Genomic DNA, 7,849 nt, shown 5'->3' with positions numbered 1-7,849 from the left:
CCCACCAGATCCTCCAAATCCTGCACCCAGACTAGGCCCAGAGAGCCTAAATTTCTTCATTCTGCCTGTGGAATTTCGTCATTCTGCCCAAATCTCCCCACCCTGCCAGCCTCTCCTCTAGGAAGTCCATCCTGGCTACCGTCACCCTCACTTTTCTTCTCCTCTAGAGATCACTACTCTGATCTAATCAGGACCTACCTCAAGCCTCACCATGCTCTCTGTTGGCCTTTGTGCCTCTCCTGTCCCTGACCACTGTCTCCTCCCCTGGGTCCCTCCTGGAGACACTGCCTGCAGCCACGTCAATCACACAAAGAGCAGCCAACAGGTATTCGATATCAGAATGACCCTATGAGGGAAATAATTATTCCCACAGAACAAATGAGGAAATAAAGACACCAAGAGGTTTAGCTTCTTGCCCAGAGGTCACAGCCCTGCTCTCTGAGATGAACGGCTGGGAGATAACTTGTAGAGGGAGGAGATGGCAGGGGTGGTGGGGTGGGAGGCACTCCCAGAATCCCAAAGACCCGGTCCTGACTAGGTCCTAGCTATCGTTGGGTCCTAGGTGCCAGACAGGTCCTCCCAGGTCTCTCTGCCTCGCCCACCACCAAGTCCCCTCCAGGCCATCCGTCCCTCTGCAATGGCCTTTTCTTCCACTGGCTGTCCAATGGTACCCATCCCACCAAGACCACCTCCCCTAGGAAACTATCCTTCCTTCCCTCCCTGGCACTTCTGGGCACACTCATCACCTATGTTTGTAGTCTTTCGTGGAGCAGCATCCTTCCACATCAGCCCTCCCCACCAGGTGTTCTCCTGGTCAGCGGAATATTATTAGGAAAACTTTTTTAAAAAGATTTCCATGGTCAAATCATTTTGGGAAACACCAAATGGTTAATTTTCTATAGGACTTGTTAGAGCCTTTAATTCTCTTAAAAAGAATTCTGAATCTCCCACACGGTGGTGGAATGAATTTGCCAGTTTCTGCCCTTATTTGTCTCCTGAACCACTGAGGTTTCTCAGAAGTCTTTCAGGAATGCCACCCGCTCCCACCCCCTCAGGAGAGCCTGACACAGCAGGTGGCACAGAGGCAGACACTGAGCCCTGCAGTCCTTTTAGAAGGAGTATAAGACATTTCGGGAATTCAACCTGAGAAACCTTCTTGGCATTGCCTAGGACAGTAGAACATTTGCCCTCATGTCTGCCCTTCCCACCTTCCTTTAGGTGAGGTGACCGCCTACCCTCCTGCCAGGGTCTGAGGGGACTTCATCTGATCACGTGCCCTGAGAAACCAAGGGCCTCCAGGCCATGCCAAGCCTGGAGAACGAGGGGCCTTGGGAGATCCCCAAAACACACTGGATAGCTCTTCCATGCAAACTGCTCATTATACTCCATGATTAGCATGTAAGCTTTAATATTAAACTCAAATTAAAATATATTAAGCTACCATTACAGGAAGAAGCAATGTCTCACCCAATAAACCTTATGACCCTCTCCCCTGCTCCCTAGAAAGAGGACAGAATCCCTCAATTGACAGGAAACTAAGGCCTCAGAGAGGAGCAGACACTTGCCTGTAGTGGCCCAGCCGGGGCAGAGCAGAGAGAAGCATCTGGGCCTCCCCACTTCCAGGTGTACCGAGGAGGTGACCCAGTGGGAGAAGACCCCAACAGCGGCTCAGATAACCATTGGCAGTGGTTACAAAGACACACGGGCCAAGGTAAAGGACGCTGCACACACTGGGGGTAGAGGAGGCGGGGGGATGGCTCAGCAGTTGGGGAGATGCTGGGGGCTTTTAAGAGATGGCATGTCTGGGGCTGAAGTCAGCTATTTCTCCAATCTCCTTGGCCCCACCCTGGCTGGAGGAAGAGTGCTCACCCCAGATTGGCTACCCACAGGGCTGGGCTCAGCTGTGGGCAAAGATAAGATGCCCTATATGCTGTCTGCATGTCACCCTGACCTAGGGCAGTTGCCTAAGACAACCTCTCGTGGTCATGGGAGCTCCTCACAGTCAGGTACCCTGAAAACCAGGCCTGAATCCTGGCCTGAGACCCAAGCCTCTGGAGACCCCTCACCTAGCCTCATCTCCCAGCAGAGCAGACCCCTCCTGCATCCCACACTCTCTACACACTGCCCTCTGCCCTGCTCCCACCTCAGCCCCTACACAGGCAGTCCCTACACCTCCCCCAAAGCAATCCACAGAAGCCAGGACCGTCCCCTTTACTTGTTTCAAGTCTCACCTGACCTGCAACTACCCCTGTACCTGCCTGGCCCTCAAGTCCCCAACCTCAACTCTTGCTATATAAGATGGCCCCTGGACCAATAGAATTGCACCACCCAGGAGCTTATTAGAAATGCAGAGTCTCAGGCCCCACTCTAGACCTGCTTAGTTAGAACCTGCATTTTTAACAAGCTTCCCTGGCGCTCCATGTGTATGTTAGAGTTTGAGAAGCACTTTACAGACCACTGCTCAAATCAAGTCATTGCCCCTATATGCTGTCTGCATGTCACCCTGACCTAGGGCAGTTGCCTAAGACAACCTCTCGTGGTCATGGGAGCTCCTCACAGTCAGGTACCCTGAAAACCAGGCCTGAATCCTGGCCTGAGACCCAAGCCTCTGGAGACCCCTCACCTAGCCTCATCTCCCAGCAGAGCAGACCCCTCCTGCATCCCACACTCTCTACACACTGCCCTCTGCCCTGCTCCCACCTCAGCCCCTACACAGGCAGTCCCTACACCTCCCCCAAAGCAATCCACAGGAGCCAGGACCGTCCCCTTTACTTGTTTCAAGTCTCACCTGACCTGCAACTGCCACTGCACCTGCCTGGCCCTCAAGTCCCCAACCTCAACTCTTGCTATATAAGATGGCCCCTGGACCAATAGAATTGTACCACCCAGGAGCTTATTAGAAATGCAGAGTCTCAGGCCCCACTCTAGACCTGCTTAGTTAGAACCTGCATTTTTAACAAGCTTCCCTGGCGCTCCATGTGTATGTTAGAGTTTGAGAAGCACTTTACAGACCACTGCTCAAATCAAGTCATTGCACCCAGAGCCTGTAATCTTCGATGGCTCTCCGGGGCCTAGTGAATCAAGTCCAGACTCAGCAGCCTGGCAGTCAAGGCTTTCCCCAACCTGGCTTCAACACTCTTCTCCAGACTTGAGCTCCTCATCTGCCTTGGGAATAGCATCCCTTCCTCTGTCAGACAAAGCTGCCTAGAACTTCAGGACCCTCTGAAAGCACTACCTCCTCCAGGAAACTGGTCTGAACTACACCTCATTATGTTAATCCAGCGTGGCTTACTCTTATTTTTTTTTTTTTATTTGTTTCAAGTATACAGTACATTGGTTAGACATCCCTCTAAATTGCTCTTTCCTCTAGCTTGCCACCTAGCCAATACATTAAAATTAATCGCATTCCCTATGCCGTGTTCCCCATCCCCATGACCATCTATCAACTACTAATTTGTACTTCTTTAACCCTTCACCCCATTCTCACAGCCTCCCAAACACCCTCCCCTCTGTCCATCACCAGGTTGTCCTCTATATTTGTGTCACTCTTATTTCTTGGAGAGAGGGGACACTGTCCTATGTTCCCAATGGCTGTGAGCACCAGGCTGGGGTGCAGGAAATGCCAAATGATGACCAAAGGTAACAAGGCCTGGCACCCAGTTGTCAAGAAGTCCACTCTCAGCTCTAGCCAGTCAGCCTCTGGTTCTGCCACAGTCTTCACCTCAACCCAGCAGCCAAGGACTGGAGCAACGTGGATAAGTCCCCTGCATACTCCCTGCCAGAGACCGGGCACTCCCCAGAACCATGGGCCTGGTGAGCTTCCAGCAGCAATGTGCTTGCTCTGTGCCTCGGTTTCCCAAAATGCAGAAGAAAATGCCACTGATTCTGCCTCCCTCTTTCCCTGGGGGGCTAGCAGAATCTCTTGAGATAGAGGAGCAGATCCCTTAAACTCTGGAGCTCAGAATTTGGAACAGAAAGACTCCATCCTTGTGTGGTCAGTAAACTCTTGTTGGGCCAACCAGCCAGGCCCCTGGGAGGCCAAGTCACCTGCCCAGAGGCATCCTTATAACCAAACAGGAAAGCCTCGCAGGACAGGGCTGCCACACCCTCCTCCTGGCTCCCTCCTTCCTGGCCCAGTTCCTCAGGACTGGTGTCCCATGGGAAGTCTTCCTTCACACTGGGTCTGCAAGAAGGCACCCAAGCATGTAAACTTTCGGAGTTCTCTGTTTCCACAACCTCTGGGGAGCAAGGGGAAAAGCCTCCCTAATCCCGTTTTACAACAGACAAAAAGAGGTAAGGACAGGGCCAACAGTGAAGTGGATTGAGCTCTTTTCAGTTTCCATTTCTTTCTTCTCCCAGCTCCACCCAGCCCTACTCTAACCCCCATCCAGGTTTCCCAAGGCCAAGCCTGAAGCTCGACTGCACAACATTCTAGATGGAATTCAAAACAGGCCAGTTTATCTGCAGAGCCCTTACCTGACATCCCTGGGCTCTCTGGAGGCAGAGGAAGAGGGCAGTGGGGCAATGCTAAACTCACAGGGGTGATATTCTAATGGCAGCAGCTCAACCAGGCAGCTATTTTTGTACTGGAAGCAGCTGACCTCCTCAGCACCCCAAAATCAGTGTGCATGTGACCCAACTACTTAGCCTGGGCCCCAGCCCCTCCCAGAAGAAAAGGTGGGATATAAAGGAGAGAAACTCAGCTGTCTACTCTGATCAAGGACAACCCCTTCTACCTTAGAGGGTGTGCCTTCTTCCCTACCTCCCCAGTCCCGAAGGCCAAGCAAGTTAGGAATTCTGGAAAAACTACTTATTTCCTAAGAAGTCTTCAGCTGGCACGTATCTGAGAGGTATGAGAGAAGTGGCAGAGTGGGGTGTGGTAGAGTAGGGTGGTTTACAGCATAAATTCTGGAGCCAAGTTGCCTGGGTTCAAATCCTCGTTCTGTCACTATTGTGTTGTATGACTGGGCCTCGGTCTTCCCATCTGTTAAATGGGAATAAGACCTACATCACAGAGTTGTTAAGAGGATTAAAGGAGTTAATATTTGCAAAGTCCTTAGAACATTTCCTGGCACCCGGTAAGTAGACCAGAGCCTTGGCCAAGCCTCCTGGCCTCTGTCTGATTTCTCCCACCCAAGAAACCCTCCTTGCTCCCACCTATCCCTGATCAAAGCCTTTCCTAGGCATGCTAGCCCAACTCTAGATCTGGATGCTTAGCCCCCGGTTCCAGTGTTCACATCAGTGTCACCTTGGCCCATCCCCAGACTGCCTGTCTGAGGCCCAGTTCCCCTCCATCCCAGCTCTGAGGTCTCCTGGCTCGCCACCCTCCATTCTCAGAGCACTAGCCACACAATTCGACTCTCAGCTAGCTTCTCTGTGCAAAGAGAGCTGTGGGTGGAAAGACAAGGGTCTATAGAGAGACCCCTCCCCCAGCCCAGCTTCTTCCCTTTCAACTCCCTGCCCCCTAAGGCTGGGCACCCAGCAGTCACCCAAGGGAGTAGCCTAAAATAAATCCCCAGGTGCCCAGTCGCTCCCATCTCCTGAGTTAAAGAACACACACACACACCCCTCTGTCAACCCAGCCTGGATTTCCACCAAAGAGAGCAAAGAAAGTCATTTATCCCCAACCCACAGCAACCCACACTGACTCCACACCCCCTAGATTCCCCAGTTTCCCCCTAGGCATCCAGGCCTGCCTTCGAGATACTTGCGCCTTCTCCACTTCCCTTTTTTCACACCCAATGGCCCCCTCAGATTCTTGTAGCCATTGCACAATGGCTTTTGTGGACAAAAAATAAAAATCCTTAGGATCACTTGCAGTTTAAAGGGGCCTCCTGCACTAAATGCAATACCCACCTCTTTCTGCCTAGCCCAGCCCTGATCTTCCTGCCTGGCTCACAATTTCCTGAGCAGCAGCTACATGCCAGGCACTGTGCTAGATGCTCCAGATACAGCAGCGGGCCATTCATTCAAGGTTCCAGACCTTGAGAATTGGGACAAGGTAAAAAGACAACTGTAACACACTGTTACGGACTGTGATAAATATAATAAAGAAAGTAAGGCAGGTGCTATGATGAATTATGGGTGAGAAGGGGCCCTCTGCTAAGACTGGGAGTGTATATGAGGAAGGCATATTTAAGTCGAGACCTAAAAAATAAAGAGCCAAGCCACCCCAGTGGAAAACTCTGGAAGAACATTCCAGGCAGAGAAAACAGCATAAGCAAAGGAGCTAGGGCAGAAAGAAGCTTGAGATGTTCAAGGGCAAAGTGATTCAGAAGTGGCTATCAGGAAAAATGCAAAGGGACAATGGTCAAGATAAGGCTGGAGAAGGTTAAAGATGGCCAGATCATAGAGGGTCTGATAGTCCAGGGGAAAGCTTTGAAATTTGATTCCAAGTGCAATAGGGAGCTACAGAGGGTTTCAGAGGAATGAGATGATCTAATCAATATTTTTCTAAATACTTCTCTGTTAAAATGAATTAGAGGAGGACAAATGTGGACTTAGGGAAAGCATACAGCAACTACTACAGCATTCAGGCAAGACAGAAAAGATGGATTGGCCTGGGGCAATAGCCTAGGGTGGTAGCAGTGGAGTCAGAGCTTGAAGAACAGGCCTGAGAGATTTTGCAGAAAGAACCAAAAGGATTTACAGTTGAACTGGGTGTGGGGAGGGAGGCAGAAAGAGGAGTTGATACCACCCGGTTTCCTGTCTTTAAAGCTGGGTGGGTTTACTGAGATGAGAAGGCCTGCACAAGATCATGTTTGGGGAGTGTAGTCAGGGTTCTGTTTTGTCCATATGAAATTTTTCATACCTATGACACATCCAGGACACCATAAATCATCAGAGGGTGGCTGGATAGAGAGGTTAAAGATAAAATTTGCTACTTAAATCATGAAAATAATGTACATTTAAGATCTGTGTCTTTGTAAATTGATGCTTGATTTTCAAAGTTCTAAGAAAAAATGAGAGCTTGGTGGGTATGTAAATAGAAGGGAGTCAGGGAAGAGGAGGGGGCTGAGGACAGAGCCCTGAGATCCTCCAACATTCAGAGTTGAGTGAAGTTGTCCCCAAAGAGGATGAAGGGAGGGCTAGCCAGGAAAAGAGAAGAAAACCAGAAGAAGCCAGGAGAAATTATTGGTTCTAGAAGGAGAGAATGACCAACAAATCCAAGAGTGATCAAGGAAAATCTGCTTGAGGGGTGTGGAAATCACTGGAAACCTTGACTGGAGCAGTTTCAGTAAAGCCGTGGGACAGAAGCCCGGTCAAGTGGGCTGAGAAACTGAAGGGATGTGCTCCAGAGGCACAGGTACAGACAGCTTTCTGGAGAAGCTTTGCTGTGAGGAGTGGAGAAGTGGGTCTGTTGCTGAGGGAAAATAAAGGACAAAGGCAAAAAGGGGACTATAAAATGCGGGTTGGGGGTGTCAAACCATGTTCTTATACTGTTGAGAATGATCCAGGAGGAAAGAAGCCACTTCTAACACTGGAGAGAGGGAAAATAACTGAAGAATTACGGAGAGAGAATGGACCACCTCAGAGCCCAAGTGGAGGCATGAGGCTGTGGCAGGAACTGCGATGCTTCCCCTCCAACAAGAGAGAAGAGGAGGAGGAGCCGAGGCCGCAGAATATAGATGTGGGGTCTTCACTGCACACACTTTCAGAAGCACACTTACCCATCCCTCCATTCGTGCTCACTCCAATCACCCCTGGGGCATCTGCCTTGTTTCGCTGCTTGGACAAGTGGCCCTCCCACGGACTGGCATGGGATGTGCCACCACTAGCAGGTTCTGCAAACTACTTGTGGACACATCTCACCAAGCTTTCGATCTACTGCGCTTACCTCATCAGGCGG

Source organism: Pteropus vampyrus, unplaced genomic scaffold (assembly GCF_000151845.1).
Source record: "Pteropus vampyrus isolate Shadow unplaced genomic scaffold, Pvam_2.0 Scaffold7, whole genome shotgun sequence".
Taxonomy (NCBI): Eukaryota; Metazoa; Chordata; class Mammalia; order Chiroptera; family Pteropodidae; genus Pteropus; species Pteropus vampyrus.
This window is presented reverse-complemented; position numbering follows the sequence as displayed.